Consider the following 17546-nt stretch of genomic DNA (forward strand, 5'->3'; position numbering starts at 1 on the left):
CATATTGCGTAGATCCTTAGTTTCATAGAGTTGGAAAATGCAAGGTGAAATGCTAGATTAATTTATTCAAGTGTAGTTTAAGGAGCTAGCTATAGCTATTGTTGAGCTCATTGGCTATGAGATAGAAATAACAATAAAATAATGTGAAAAGGTAACATAAAATACAAAAGAAAGAATAGTAATGAGTAATGACAACAAAATGATGAGATAGAAATCAAACAAATAAAGTTTACGTAATTCATATCACTATCTCCAGAGGGGGTTTGAAATTCCATTGTAACAGCAATACAGTAAATAAAGTTTATGTAATTCATATCCATCTTTTTACCCACCTTCAATTTTTTATCTTGGGGAGACTATTGTACTAATTTTGAGGTAAGAAGACATTAGAGTAGCTCCTAAGTGAGGATTAGCAAATTTTTATTGAAGATTTGTTGAAAGTTAAAGTTTAAATTTGCATTCTCTTTATCTTTCATGAATCAATTTGGTGAAAATTTTGATATATCTTTATGTACTATCTTTATGAGTAGCTAATTCTTTCTCTTGGAGTTATGCTTGAATAGGTTGGGAGTAGTGCTTGGGTGTTATTTATTTATCTATCTAATTAGCTATTTGTTGTGGGTTTTGCTTTTACCCCATACTTGAACTAAGAATTGTGGGTGAAAACTCCAATTATTTAGGATCACTAAGAATTGTGGGCAGGGGCGGCTCAACCCTTTGGGAAAAAAGGCGGCCGCTTAAGGCCCCTAAAATTTGAGGGCTTCATTTTTTAGTAATTATAAATTATAAATTTTAAAAAATATATTAAATACTATTTATAGAAAAAATAATTTTTTTATATAAAAAAATTTAGATGGAGTTTGATATATCTAGTCCAGAATACTGTGTCAAGAATTTAATACATTGGCTCTATTATTAATTAAAAAAAATTATTAGAAGAAATCGATTATATAATTTTAAAAATATACTTTATAAAAATAATTATTTTTTCTTAAAAACGTAAGGCCTTTTTTAGATTTTGGCCTTAGGCCACGGATTCGCTTGAGCCGCCCCTGATTGTGGGTGAAAACTCCAATTATTAAGGATCTCGTACCATCCTTGAAAGAGGGATATTGGGTGAAGGGTATTTGCAAACAATAACGTGACTTAGCTTGTGGGGTGACATCATCTTAAAAATAAGAGTGTTGTCTGAGTTAACTCATTTGGTAGTACCATCTTAGAAATAAGGATGCTAATTGAGGTATTGGATTGGTTGTTTGGCCACATTCGCGAGGTGTTCGAAATAACCCACGAATAAAATTTAGTGTTTTATTGAAAGATTGACGCTAATACCTCTAAATCTAGCCTACCCATGATGGAAAAACTATAAGAATAACCCCAAAAGTAAGGTGGCTTTCAAGTTTTGACCCCAAATAAAAAAGTTTCATAAAAATAGTCTTTAGCTATTAAGTGGTATATTTTTAGACAAAATTGTCCCTAACCAATAGAGTAAATTACATAAATGATTCTCATAATGGATAACAACTCCATACTTATTTATCTTTCAACTTTTATTTTTTCTCTTTTTAATTTTACTTTGATTTTTATTTTTTATTTTCTCTTTTTATTTTTAGTTTTTCTCAACCCTTACTTTTTTCTTTTTCTCCTCTCAACTTCTTTTTTTTAATTTTTTTATTTTAGTTTGATTTTTTATTTTTTCTTTCCCTTTTTTTTTTGTTCTTTTTGGTTCTTCTCAACTCTTGCTCTTTTTTTCATTTACTCCTCTCAACATCTACTTTTATAATAATTTTTTTTTCTTTGATTATTATTTTTTTTCTTTTTTAGTTTTAAATTTTTGTCGGTCTTTATTTTTATTTTATCTTCTTTTTTTTAATTTTTATCGGCCTTTATTTTATTTTTTTCCATTCTCTCTCAACTTCTACATTTTTTTTGATTTATTTTTAATATTTTTCTTCATTTTTTTTTTCATAATTTTTATTATTTTTGTTCTTTTCTTCAATTTCTTCAATCAAGTTATATCCTATGAGCAAGAGTTGACACCATCACATTATAGAGGCAAAACTTATGACTTTCAAACAACAAACTACGTTTCATGGACAAGAGTTGACACTACCATATTAGAGGCAAGACTTATGACTTTCAAAGAACAAGTTATGTTTCATGGGCAAGAGTTGACACTACCACATTGTGTTTTGATTTATGAGATATTCTATAACTCTTACCTTAGAGGCAAGATTTAGCTCAAGGACTTTCAAACAACAAATTATGTCCCACTAGCAAGAGTTGACTCTACCACGTTATGTTTTTATTTATGAAATGTTGTACAACTATTGCCTTATAGACAAGACTTAGCTCAAGGAAATTCAAATTACAAATTATGCCCCACGACCTACAAAAAAAGCTGTAAAAATAGACCTCATGAGGTCTCTTTTCCAAAAAAAGAGACTTCAAAAGCGACCTCAATTGATGGTCTCTAAAACATAGGTTGCTTTTTGTACGAGACCTCACAAGGTCGCTTAAAAGAAACCTCATGAGGTCACTAGGTTATTTTTTGAATTTTTCAAAAAGAGACCTTATGAGGTCGCTTAGAAGCAACCTCACGAGATCACTATGTTATTTTTTAAATTTTTCAAAAAGAGACCTCCTGAGGTCTCTAAATTATTTTTTATGGAGTAATTATTATTATTTTATTAAAATAGACCCCATAAGGTCTCTATTTGATTTTATTTATTTTATTTTTTAATTAAAAGACACCTCATGAGGTGACTATTACTTCTTAATTTTTTATTTTAAGCAATTTATTTGAAATATAAGCGACCTTTTACAGCCACTTATTTGAGCTTGTGAAAAATGAAATAGTAGAAAAGAGACCTCATTATGTCACTTTTGTGCATTTGCAAAAAAAATAAAAATGCGAAATAGCAATCTCAAGAGGTTTCATTTTGCACAAAAAAAAAAACAGTTTTTACAAATACCTACCATTTTAATTCAATTCAATAATATATACAATATAATCAATTAAATCGAGCTCCAAGAACTCCCACCAATCAATCAAACTACAACAAACACAAGTAAATATAATTCAATAACCATTAAATGAAAATAAAATTTAAATAACTAAAAATTGAACGAACAAAACATAGAAGTCATAAGTTTTTTAACAATACTATTGTTCATAATACTTTAAAGTTTTAATGCATTCACCAACAGCAGTGGTGGCGCAGTGGAAAGGGGCTGCCCCAACCTACCCAAAGGTCGAGGGTTCGACCCTGGGTATGGACAAACACTCTATTGGGAGCTCTCCCCCCAAATGAGGTCCGACGCAGGGCGAATCCAGACATAGTCGGACTCCTAAAAAGCAGGTACCGGACACCGGGTGGTTTAAACCAAAAAAAAGTTTTAATGCCATTCAAAAACACTTAAGAATTCAAATAATCCACCACAACGTATATTGTTTGGATTATCTAGACAACATTCAACTTTAACAACGCGACGGTATATTGTCCACATAGTAATCCTCATCATCTTCATCACTGCTGGGATCCTCAGTCACATCTTTGTATTGATCATATACTCCATGTGAAATAGATAGAGACTGTGGAGGTCGAGGAGGGCATACTACATCATCGGGACAAGGGGGAATCCCCCTTCCCCCGAAGCAAGTAATGTATCAAATTGATCCTTCATTCCTGCATATTGTATATCTTTTTGCCTTTTCCTAGCCTGCGAGGCCTTAGCTTCGCTAGATAGCTCAGCTATTTGATGCTTCACGAAAGGTTCGTTGGGGCAAGCTATAAGTATATCCATACCTACTCGAGTCACCAACCACATCTAACCATATTCTCTCATTCTGCTCTTGGCTAAGTGGTAGGTCTCACCTATCTTCTGGTAGAGTTTGGCGAAAATCCTCAATGAATTGCAGATATCGATTCTAGATTTAATAATAATAATATTAGAATATAAATTTAGAAAATAAAGTAATAAGTACTAGAAATAGAGGCTTACATAAGTCAGCTGAGCTTGTGGCTCAACCCAAACATTAGGATCTCCAGGGGTTTTCTTCTTTCTTATGTGTGAAGCCTTGAATGCCTCAGCCTGAGTTATTGGCCTCCCAAGTTCCTTTTCTTGAAAACAATATTAATTTAATTTTAATTGCCATGAAATAATGATTACGAAACATTGGTTGAAACATCAAAAATATTGCATGTACATTGACTGAAGTTGATCTCATTCTGAATAAATTATGTACCATAAAGGTTTTTTATATAATGTAGATAGAAATCCAATAATATTCTTCTCTTATATTTCTCATAAATAGATACTAAAAGACTAGAAATAATTCATCAAATGACACCATCTCAATTTATTATTTATAAGCAGAAATTTGTGTTGTAATTAGTATACACCTAAACTAAATAGACTTAAATTTTAGAGAAACAGAGAAGTAGGTGTTAAATAGTAGAGTGCAGAACTATAGCACACAAAAAAAAAACTACTAGATTTTCTCTATTCTGGGAACTAAGCAAAGATCATATCATAGTACAATTTCAGTATGTACCCCAACATTCAATTAACAAAGTGTGTCTTGCTCGATTATGTACTATCTACGTTCCTTTTGATCAAGAAGACGTGATAAGTAAACTGACTGGACATGAGTCAAGAAATCTATTTGTGTATCTCTTTTGTCGTATTCCCATTGCCTATTGAATACTCACGTCTCTTCCATTCAATATAGACATTTCAATTCTGTAAATACCAACTCTAATTCTAATCTCACCAAAAGTTATGTTACAAGTATCCTTCAATAGACTTGTCTCACCTATGTCTAACAGATGTATATGGGTACATTGGAGAATTACTATAATACCCCAAAAAATCCAAACCAATATTAGAGCCATGTACCAAGCTCATGCATAGTACATCATGGTTCTTTTATAGTTTTATAAGTAAGTTAGATGTATATTAAGGCTTCAAATAACTCCCAGCTATCAGACAAATCAAAACATTCCTTACCGATTGAATTCTTGAGAAGGATATTGGTATAGTAAACTTCAAATGAGCATATCTCTCATTATACTTAGAATTTTTGAGCTCATGACCTATCAACAGATAGATAATTAAATTATCTTTCCAACTATATCAATTTTGCCTAAATCTAATATCAGAGCAAAGAGTTATTCCTATTTTACTCCAACATGTCAGGTTGGAAACAGTGTGACGACATTCGTGGTAGCTTACCACATTTGTGACACCCTACCACGAAGGTCGTCAGCCTTAGGTAGAATCCAACTCCTGTGAGATGACATTCGTGGTAGCTTACCACATTTGTGACGCCCTACCATGAAAGTCGTCAGTCTTAGGCAGAAACCAGCTCATAAGTGATGACATTCGTAGTAGCTTACCATATTTGTGACGTCCTACCACCAAGGTCGTCAGACTTAGGCAGAAACCATCACTTCTAGCTCCTGTGTGACAACATTTTTGATGGCTTACCACATTTTTGAAGCCTTGTCACAAATGTCGTCAGCTATGATTTTCAGCAACTGAGAATTTATTTCATAAGGGTATTTTGGTCATTTCCTTCACCTTCCACGACTTATAACCCTAAAGAGGCGTAATTTTTCCCATTTTTCTTCATTTAAGCATCTTAAAAAACCCCTCTTACACTCTTAACCATAATATTAAGGTTTTCTCTCAAGATCATCTCCTCAAGAGCAAGCCTAAGGAATTCTTCAAGAACCTTCAGAAATATTAGATCTATTTCAAATTCAATCACTAAGGTTTGCGTAGTGTTCATCTATGGATCCAATCTGTTCATAGAGCTCAAGAACCATGTTTTAAATATTATTTTGTAAACTTTTTATGGTGATATGAGTATGTACATGTTGACAATTATTGTTTAAGTTTCAATGTGATGTCTAAAGGTGTTCTCATGGAATATATATGTTTGTTAATTGAAAACCATGAACTTTAGGTGGTTTAATATAGTGCAAGTATGAAACCCACCTATGCCTTAAAGAATGCATGCAAGGTATTTGATAAAATGCTTAGGATGCTAGATATTCATGTTTGTATGGTTCTATGATGTCTAAATGACAAGTTCATGTTAGATATACACTTCAATATGAATTCTATGCTTTTCATGTGTTGCTATTGTGGTGGTATGAAGTATGCAAGATAATGGAGATATACAATATGCACACAAAATATATCTATGCATTCCCTACAATGTTTAAGATGTTGAATAACTATATGAAATATGATATCCCGTACTTATGATATTATGAATTGTGGACTCAAATCTTGTGATCAAGTCATGTCATATGTGTCAGTTTCCTTCTATCGAGTCCTGTGGGTATTCATACCCGAAAAACATAGCTGTGTGTCTAGAGCTATGTCATGTTGTCACGATAATCTCAGTCAAGCTATAATCTATAGAACTCAGTCAGTCATGTGACTCAGGAAACCTCAGCAATCTCATGATCTCAGTTAACTATTAGGTAATAGTACTACTCCGTCAGTCAACGGAATTCAGTAAGTTCCACTTATGTACAGTCAGTTAAATCATGTTCAGTCTCCTTAGATGGGAGTAGGAGTTAGCACCGAGTAAACCCAAGGATGGGAACTCACCTGTATATGAGGGTGTAATTCTTAGCAGTCATCATTGCGTTCCAGAACTATGTAGCCAACATAGGTTGAGACATCGCAGTCTGTTATATGAGGGTAGATGAGGTGGCTTAACCTATTATATGAGGGTTCCCACCGTTCTCACTAGAGTTACTTGTTATATGAGGGTTGCTCACATGTTGCCCTTACCAGTGGTGCGGTATTGATACCCTTCCAATCAGGGCAGAGATTGGACCCCATCTTACCCATAATGGCACATATGGGGCTTATCGGTTAAACAAATATCTCCTACAGTTTCAGACTCAGTCTCTGTAAAAGAACTCAGATAGTTCTTCAGATATCAGTGTACCAAGACTGTCAAATACAATCAAATTCAGTTATAGTGCGGAACTTAGTTAGTTTCATCAGATTTAAGACTGTCAGATATAGTCGTCCATGTTATCAGAACTACATTTTTAGCCATGTCAGTTATCAGTAAACCATGTATTAGTGTACAGATCTAGTTATCACGTACTCACAATCTTAGTTACTATGTATGTATGTTTACACTCTCACGTTCATATCGGTCAGTCAGTTAACATTATTCATGCATGTAAACCCTTTTGCATTAGCCTACCTCACTCGTATACTCAGTACTTCAGTTGTACTGATGCATTTACGTTATGGTGCTTTCTTTCATGTTACACCATAGGTTCAGAGACACGTTCTCCAGATCAGCAGTAGCATCCAGCCGCAGAGTTGCAGTGAGTCCTCATCCATTTGAGGGCGATATTATTTCAGCTCAGTTTTTGCTAGACGGAGTTAGTTGGATACATGTTCCTTCAACTCCTTATTCAGACAGTACTTAGAGGCTTTCAGATTTAGTATTCAGATTTAGTTTAAATTTGATTCAGTTTTTAGTTGTTTTTGGGTATCTTTCACCCATATGGATATTGTGTCTTCACAGATCTTTATTTAGTTGAACCTTATGGCCTACATGTTCATGTTTTCCATATTATTACATTATATATGCAGTGTACAGGTACAGATATCAGTCATGGGTTAGATTTTGGTCCCTCGGGGTCATGAGAATCATGTAGCATTCCGATTCAGAAAATTAGGGCGTTACAAACTTTGTATCAAAGCCTAAGGTTCAATAGAGTCCTAGAAAGTCTGAAAGCCACATCTAGTAGAGTCTTGTACATGGGTGTGTTGCGCGCCACATTTATGTACAGGAGGCTATGAGATGTTTTAGGAACAGTTCCCTTTCTTCAGTATTCATATTATGCTAGTAAGCATAATTTCAAGTCAGTCTCTCAGTCTAATCCGCCTCCAAAGAGAAAAAATCAGCCAGCTCCTCAGTCCAAAGATCCTTTAGGCAAACATGTTTCTCATGCGGAGTTTAGGACCGCATTTACCACTCTTGCTCAGTATGTAGCTGCCCAGAATGAACGACCAGCAGTAGTTCTGACCAACCCAGTGGCCAATTCAGCAGCAGCTAGAATTCGGTACTTCACTCGAATGAACCCTCCATCCTTTTTTGGGTCTAAGCCAGACGAGGATCCTCAGGAATTAATTGACCAAGTCCAGAAGGTTATTGATATCATGGGAGTCACTTCTTCTCAAAGTGTCGAGTTAGCCACATACTAATTGTAGGATGTCGCTCACACTTGGTACAAGTAGTGGTTAGCAGAAAGGTTAGAGAACACAGGTCCTGTTAAGTGGGAAGAATTCATCATGATTTTCTTAGACAGATTCTTTTCCCAAGAGCTGAAAGAGGCCAAAGTTCTTGAGTTCATCAATCTCAGGCAGGGAAATATGACAGTTAGAGAGTATTCTCTTAGATTTACTCAGCTAGCCAGATATGCCCCTCATGTGGTTGCAGACAACAGGGCTAAGATGAGCAAGTTCGTGTCAGGGGTGAATGATAGCATAGTAAATGAGTGTAGGTCTGCAATGCTGAACAGTGATATGACTTTAGCCAGGCTCATGACCTACGCTCAACAGATAGAGGAGCAGAAGGTTAAGATTAGGGAGAGGCAGAATAAGAGAGCAAGAGTAGGCAGTTTCAATTTTGCTCAGCCCAAATTAGAGGGAGGAAATCATTCACAGTTTCATCCTAAGTCAACAGTTCCAATCCCTTCCTCCGCTAGTGCCCCAGTGTCAAAGTTCAGGGACGACAACAGAGATAGAGTACCAGGCTCTAAATCTCAGAGCGGTGTTAGCAGTGTTAGTAGTGCTCGCACTTATACTCAGTGTCAAACCTGCGGTAAGCATCATCAGGGTGTGTGTAGAGCGGGTCAAGGCATTTGTTTTGGTTGTGGAAAGCCAGGACACAGAGTTAGGGACTGTCCTAAGTCAGGTCCTCAGGGTCAGCAGAATCATTCCACAGCTCAGTCCAGTCGCCTGAACCAGCAGGGTGCCACTTCCAGTGCTACTAGTGGGCAACGCCCAAATAGACTCTATAATCTTCAGACCCGACAGGATCAGGAAAATTCTCTTGATGTCATTACTGGTATGTTACAGATTTTCCATGTTCATGTTTATGCTTTGCTAGACCCAGGTTCATCCTTGTCTTTCGTCACTCCATACATAGCAAGCGATTTTGAAATCAGTCCTGAAATTTTAGCATAGCCCTTTTCAGTCTCTACCCCATTGGGTAAAACCATCATAGCTCGGCGGGTATACAGGAACTACCTGGTTATGATATTTTTCAGAAATCCCCATCAGCAGATTTAGTCGAGTTAGAGATAATTGATTTTGATGTCATCCTCGGTATGGATTAGCTTCATTCCTGATATACCATAGTCGACTGCTGAAACAGGATAGTTCAGTTTTATTTCTCGAATGAGCCCGTCCTAGAGTGGAAGGGTAGCACTTTGTCTTTCAGGAGTAAGCTTATTTCCTACCTTTGGGCAAGGAAAATAATTTCTAAGGGGTGTGTATATCATCTCGTGCATGTTAAGGATTCCAGTTCCGAATCTCTCAGTCTCGAATCTGTCCCAGTGGTTAGTGAATATTCAGATGTCTTTCCCGAAGATCTTTCAGGCATTCCTCCCGAAAGAAAAATAGACTTCGGCATAGACCTTCTCCCAAATACTCAGCCTATTTCTATTCCGCCATACAGAATGGCACCAGCAGAACTCAAGGAACTGAAAGATCAGTTGATGGATCTCTTAGATAAGAGATTCATCAGGCCTAGTGTATCCCCATGGGGCGCGCCAGTCTTATTCGTGTGCAAGAAAGATGGTTCTCTCAGAATGTGTATTGATTACTGTCAGCTCAACAAAATCACGATCAAGAACAGGTATCCGCTGCCTAGGATAGACGACTTGTTTGACGAACTTCAGGGTGCCAGTTATTTCTCCAAGATAGACCTCAGATCAGGCTATCATCAACTTAGAGTTAGAGAATGTGACATTTTGAAGACAGCTTTTCGTACACGGTATGGTCACTTTGAATTTCTAGTCATGTCCTTTGGTATTACCAATGCCCTTGCAGCTTTCATGGACTTGATGAATCGGGTGTTCAAGTAGTAATTAGACATATTCGTCATCGTCTTCATAGATGATATTCTGGTCTATTCTCGCACAGAGCGTGATCCTTCAGACCATCTCATAATTGTTCTTCAGACTCTCAGGGATCACTAGTTGTTTGCCAAGTTCAGTAAGTGAAAATTTTGGCTAAGATCAGTAGCATTCCTTGGCCACATTATTTTCGATGATGGCATTAGAGTAGATCCTCAAAAAATTGAAGCGGTAAGAAACTGGCCTCGCTCTGTCTTTCCATCAGATATCAGGAGTTTCTTGGGTTTGGTTGACTATTACCGATGGTTCGTCAAGGGATTTTCTTCTATTGCATCTCTCATGTCCAGATTGACTCCGAAAAAGTTCAAGTTTTAGTGGTCAGAACCTTGTGAGAAGAGTTTCCAGGAGTTGAAGACTCGACTTACCCCAGCTTCAGTTTTAGCACTTCCCGATGGTTCCGATAGATTCGTAGTATATTGTGATGCATCTAGAGTTGGTTTAGGTTGTGTCCTTATGCAGCATGGCAGAGTCATAGCCTACACCTCCAGACAGTTAAAGCCCATGAGAAGAATTATCCTACTCATGACCTTGAGTTAGCAACAGTTGTCTTTGCCTTAAAGATTTGGAGGCATTATCTATACGGTGTTCATGTAGACGTCTTCACAGATCATAAGAGCCTTCAGTATGTATTTTCCAGAAAGATCTCAATCTTTTTCAGAGAAGGTGGTTAGAGCTCTTGAAGGATTATGACATGAGTGTCCTTTATCATCCTGGCAAGGCCAATGTAGTGGCCGACGCACTCAGTAGACTGTCCATGGGTAGTGTTTCCCATGTTGAGGATATTAAGAAGAAATTAGGTTAGGAGATTCATCAGCTTGCCAGACTAGGCGTTTGCTTAGTCGACTCTTCAGAGGGTGGTGTATGTGTTTAGAGTAGTTTAGAGTCATCTCTAGTTTTTGAGGTGAAAAAGAAGCAAGATAGGGATCCTAGCCTTGTCAAGATAAAAGAGTCAGTTTAGATTCAGGAATTAGAGATTTTCTCCCAAGGGATAGATGGTGTTCTTCATTGTCAGGGTTGTCTGTGTGTTCCCGGTGTAGATGACTTAAGGCGGCAAATTCTTGCAGAAGCGCATGGTGCGCGATAATCTATTCTTCCAGGGACCACTAAGATGTACCACGACTTGTGGGAGATCTATTGGTAGAGTGGGATGAAGAGGGATACTGCAGAGTTAGTGTCTAAGTGCTCTACATGTCAGCAGGTCAAGATAGAGCATCAGAAACTTAGTGGTTCCATATAGGAGTTCACTATTCCTACTTGGAAGTGGGAAGAAATGAACATGGACTTCATGATGGGTTTGCCTAGAACACATCATCAACATGATTCAGTTTTGGTCATTATAGACAGAATGACCAAGTTAGCTCATTTCCTTCCAGTTCGTAACTCTCACTTAGCTGAGGATTATCCCAAACTCTATATCAGGGAGTTGGTCAGATTATACGATGCTCCACTATCTATCATCTCAGACAGAGGTACCCAGTTCACCTCCATTCCAAAAGGGTTTTGGTACCCAAGTTTATCTCAGTACAGCATTTCACCCTCTGACAGATGGTCAAGCAGAAAGGACCATTCAGACTCTAGAAGTATGCTAAGGGCGTGTGCAATTGATTTCAAGGGAAGCTGGGATGACCACTTGCCTTTGATTGAGCTCGCATACAATAGCAACTATCACTCCAGTATTTAGATGGTTCCATTCGAAGCTCTCTATGGTAGGAGATGTAGGTCTCCAATCGGTTGGTTTAAAGTTAGTGAGACCACATGCATAGGTCCTAACTTAGTATTCGATGCCTTAGAGAAAGTTCAGTTGATCAGAGAAATACTCCGGGCTGCTCAGAGCCGACAGAAGTCTTAAGCAGATGTTCGTAAAAAGGATCTCGAATTCGTCTCCCATGAAGGGAGTGAAGATATTCGGCAAGAAGGGAAAGATCAGTCCCCGATATGTCGGTCCTTTCAGGATTCTCAGTCGCTTCAGTAAGGTAGCCTATGAGCTCGAATTGCCTTCAGATCTATCCTCAGTCCATCCAGTCTTCCATGTTTCTTTGCTCAAGAAGTGCATAGGTGGCCCAGCAGTTTTAGTCCCTATTCAGAGCGTTGACATTCATAATAGCCTCTCTTATGAAGAGATTCCAGTTGAAATCCTCGACTATCAGACTCGTAGGCTGAGGAACAAAGACGTCCCTCTAGTCAAGGTTCTTTGGAAGAATCAGTCCATGGAGGGAGCTACTTGGGAAGCAGAAGCAGACATGCAAACCAAGTACCCTCATCTTTTCTCCGCTAATTCAGACTTAGCTCGAGGTAACCATTTTTCTTAAGCTTATTCATTTACATGTTCAAAATTCCAATATAAAATTTGTATCAAGTATCAGTGCATAGCTTATCATGCATTCATGAGTTCAGCTTATTAGTCATGCATCAGATATGCATGTTCAGTTGGGCTATATTTAGTTTAGAATTCAATTCGATCCTAAAATCATGTGCCAATTGAGCATGACCAGTGTATGCGTCATTTTATCTTTTCTCCCCTCTCAAGCAGTCATCATTCGAGGACGAATGTTTTCAAGGAGGAGATATTGTAATACCCGAAAAAATACAAACCAATATTAGAGACATATAACAAGCTCATGTATAGTAAATCATGGTCCTTTTATAGTTTTATGAGTAATTTAGATGTATATTAAGGCTTAAAATAAGTCCCAGTTATCAGATGAATCAAAACATTCCTTACCGATTGAATTTCTTAGAAGGATATTGGTATAGTCAACTTCAAACGAGCATATCTCTCATTATACTTGGAATTTTTGAGCTCATGACCTATCAACAGATAAATAATTGAATTAGCTTTACAAAGATACCAATTTCTCCTAAATATGATATCGGAGCAAAGCGTTATTCCTATTTTACTCCAGCATGTCAGGCTGGAAACAGTGTGACGACATTCGTGCTAGCTTACCACATTTGTGACGCCCTACCACGAAGGTCGTCAGCCTTATGCGAAATCCATCTCCTGTGTGACGACATTTTTGATGGCTTACCACATTTTTTATGCCTTGTCACAAATGTCGTCAGCTATGATTTTCAGTAACTGAGAATTTATTTCATAAGGGTATTTTGGTTATTTCCTTCACCTTCCATGACTTGTAACCCTAAAGAGGCGTAATTTTTCCCATTTTTCTTCAGTTAAGTATCTTAAAAACCCTCTCTTACACTCTCAACCACAAAATTATGATTTTCTCTCAAGATCATCTCCTCAAGAGCAAGCCTAAGGGATTCTTCAAGAACCTTCAGAAACATTAGATCTATTTCAAGATTCAATCACAAAGGTATGCGTAGTGTTCATCTATGGATCCAATCCATTCATAGAGATCAAGAACCATGTTTTAAATATTATTTTGTAAACTTTTTATGGTGATATAAGTATGTACATATTGACGATTGTTGTTTAAGTTTCAATGTGATGTCTAAAGGTGTTCTCATGGAATATATATGTTTGTTAATTGAAAACCATGAACTTTAGGTGGTTTAATATGGTGCAAGTATGAAACCCACCTATGCCTTAAAGAATGCATGCAAGGTGTTTGATAAAATACTTAGGATGCTAGAAATTCATGTTTGTATGGTTCTATGATGTCTAAATGACAAGTTCATGTTAGCTATACACTTTAATAAAAATTCCATGTTTATCATGTATTGCTGTTGTGGTGGTATGAAGCATGCAAGATAATGGAGATATACAATATATCCATGCATTTCCTGCAATGTTTAAGATGTTGAATAACTATGTGAAATATGATATCCCGTACTTATGATATTATGAATTGTGGACTCAAATCCTGTGATCAAGTCATGTCATGTGTGTTAGTTTCTTTCTATTGAGTCCTGGGGGCATTTATACCCGAAAAACATAGTTGTATGCCTAGAGCTATGTCATGTTGTCACGATAATCTCAGTCAAGCTATAATCTATAGAACTCAGTCAGTCATGTGACTCAGGAAACCTCAAAAATCTCATGATCTCAGTTAACTCTCAGATAATGGTACTACTCCTTCAGTCAACGAAATTCAGTAAGTTCCACTTATGTACAGTCAGTTAAATCATATTCAGTCTCTTCAAATGGGAGTAGAAATTAGCACAGAGTGAAACCAAGGATGGGAACTCACCTGTATATGAAGGTGTGACTCTTTGCAGCTATCCTTACGTTTTAGAACTATGTAGCCAGCATAGCTTGAGATATCGCAGCCTGTTATATGAGGGTAGATGAGGTGGCTTAATATGTTATATGAGGGTTCCCACCATTCTCACTAGAGTTACCTGTTATATGAGGGTTGTTCACATGTTGTCCTTACCAGTCGCGCGGTATTGGTACCCTTCCAATCAGGGTAGAGATTGGACCCCATCTTAGCCATAATGGCACATATGGGGCTTGTCCGTTAAACAACTACCTCCCACAGTTTCAGACTCAGTTTCTGTAAAAGAACTTAGATAGTTCTTTAGATATCAGTATACTAGGACTGTTAGATACAGTCAAATTCAGTTATAGTGCGGAACTCAGATAGTTCCATCAGATTTAAGACTGTCAGATACAGTCGCCCATATTATCAGAACTACAGTTTTAGCCATGTCAGTTATCAGTAAACCATGTATTAGCCTACAGATCTAACTATCACGTACTCACGATCTTAGTTACTATCTATGTATGTTTACACTCTCACGTTCATATCAGTCAGTCAGTTAGCATTGTTCATGCATGTAAACCCTTTTTCACTAGCCTGCCTTACTCGTATACTCAGTACTCCTGTTGTACTGACGCATTTATGCTATGGTGCTTTCTTTCATGTTACACCATAGGTTCAGAGACACGAGCTCCAGATCAGCGATAGCATCCAGCCGCAGAGTTGTAGTGAGTCCTCATCCATTTAAGGGCGATATTATTTTATTTCATTTATTATTTCAGCTCAATTTTTGCTAGACGGAGTTAGTTGGAGATATGTTCCTTCAACTCCTTATTCAGATGTACTAAGAGGCTTTCAGATTTAGTTTAGATTTGATTCAGTTTTTAGTTGTTTTGGGTGTCTTTCACCCATATGGATATTGTGTCTTGACAGATCTTTATTTAGTTGAACCTTATGGCCTACATGTTCATGTTTTCCGCATTATTACATTATATATGCAGTATACAGGTACAGATATCAGTCATGGGTTAGCTTGTGGTCTTTCGGGGTCATGAGCACCGTGTAGCATTTCGATTTAGAAAATTGGAACATTACAATTACTCACCAATTTCAGGCAGTATTCTCAACCATAATGCACCATTTTTTGTCACAACCCAACCCGAGGCCCTAGCTACGATGGGCATCCCGAACCACAAAAGTTTGAGAGACCTTGTAACTCCCCAATTCACTACTGATATTGTCTGCTCTAGGCCCAGGCCCGTGCAACTTTAAAATGTGTCACTAGGGAGTAAGGCTTTCTTTCTTATATACCCAGCATCCCTCATATGTTTTGTCGATGTGGGACTCCTTCCTAAGTTGGGGTGTTACATTCACCCCCCCTTATGGACTCAGCATCCTCACTGAGGTTTGCCCTTACTGAATGGGATTTTCCTACACTCAGGACTGACGTTTGTCCCTCCTTACCAAAATTTACCTACACACAGTTTAAACTCTAGCCCACATCGACAGGGCTGACACAGGAGCTGCTCTGATACCATTCTTTTCTCGACCCGACCCGAGACCCTGGTCGCAACGAGCATCCTAAACTACGAAGGATCGAGAGACCCCTGTAACTCCCCAACTCACTAGTGATATTATCCGCTCTGTTTCTAGGCCCACACAACTTTAAAATGTGTCACTAAGGAGTAAGGCTTTCTTACTTATATACCCAGCATTCCTCCTATGTTTTGCCTGTAGGACTTCTTCCTAAGTTGGGGTTTTACATTTTTTTTGTCTATGAGAAGTTAAAAAATCTCAATCATAATGCACCATTTTTTTGGCCTAAAAGTAGTGAAAAAATTACAACTTCAATGGTTGCTCCAATTGATAGCAATCAGTAGCATAAAGGGTATGGCACACAGATAGCTAATAAGTCTGGTGAAAAATTGATAAACTCTCCAGGGAATTTGGGACAGCAAGAATTGGCAACTATCAGGTACAAATTTTTAGAAAATTTATACTAACCAGGTGTATGAGAAGAACAAACAAAACTTTTTATCACTTTCTTTTATAAAACATCTAGCTTTTAATGTGATAAAAACTAAAGACCTGGTTAAGGATAAATTTGGAACAGGGTGTAGATAAACAGAAATGAATCAAGGGGCATACATTTATTGAATACAAATTAAGAGGAAAACCAAAATGGGCTCCTAGGACCAACTTTTTAAATTATTGTGAATTAAACAAAAAGAAGGACAGAAATTTAGCTTATCATCTATCTAACTAAACATAATATGCAGAAAGCAATCTCTGTGATACAAGAAAACCAATGAAGTATCAAAACACACTCCAAATCAGTCCACTAATCTTAGGGATTTGAGGACCTTTTTGGAGACCACTCTCAGATTCGCTACTGACAAGAAGAATACAAGGCACAATGGTGTATATAACACGAAAACAGCAACAACAACAACAATATGATAGAAATATGACACAACAATAAGATGAATAACAATTCACGGCTTCACTAAAACACAAGAACAGACGAATTCGAGTTACAACACTAACAAGATTACAATAAGATAAAAGAATAGATAGATAGACTATATGAAGATGTAATCTTAAGAACTCAAGAGCCTATTCCACTATTTAACCCTTAGCACTACACGCTTCAATTCACCTATTTCTTACGTGACACAAGATCGGATTCCACCTCTCTAGCATATATGTTTCTAAGCAAAATACAATCACTAGTGATTCCACAATAGATCTTGCCCTAGTTTCGGTTGGTGGCTTTTCTAAGCCCTAACTATGGTGTTTCAAGTCTTACAAGACTTACAATAATATCCAAAAGCTAAGTATAAAAGCCCTACAATATTCTATTTTTACTAGGTTACAAATAAAATACAAAAAGACCAAAAGGCCCTTTAGAGACTTAGGTGCCCATCAAGTGTAGTATGTTGGCTGATTTTTAGTGCATTTAGGTCCCCTTTTGCACTTCAATTGCACACACCAAGTCTCAGATCCAACATGCACTCCCATAAGTCCATATCCGTGATTATTCCCATATCACTTTGAGATGTAAAGCAAAGAAACACCTTCCTGGCCTATGTCAAAGAATTAAACAAGTTAGTATTTATCTATCAAATACTGTCCAACAGTGGAAAATCAAAACTAGACACTTAAGCAAGAAAACAAACTTGGTATA

This window comes from Capsicum annuum, chromosome 9 (assembly GCF_002878395.1).
Source record: "Capsicum annuum cultivar UCD-10X-F1 chromosome 9, UCD10Xv1.1, whole genome shotgun sequence".
NCBI classification, from domain to species: domain Eukaryota; kingdom Viridiplantae; phylum Streptophyta; class Magnoliopsida; order Solanales; family Solanaceae; genus Capsicum; species Capsicum annuum.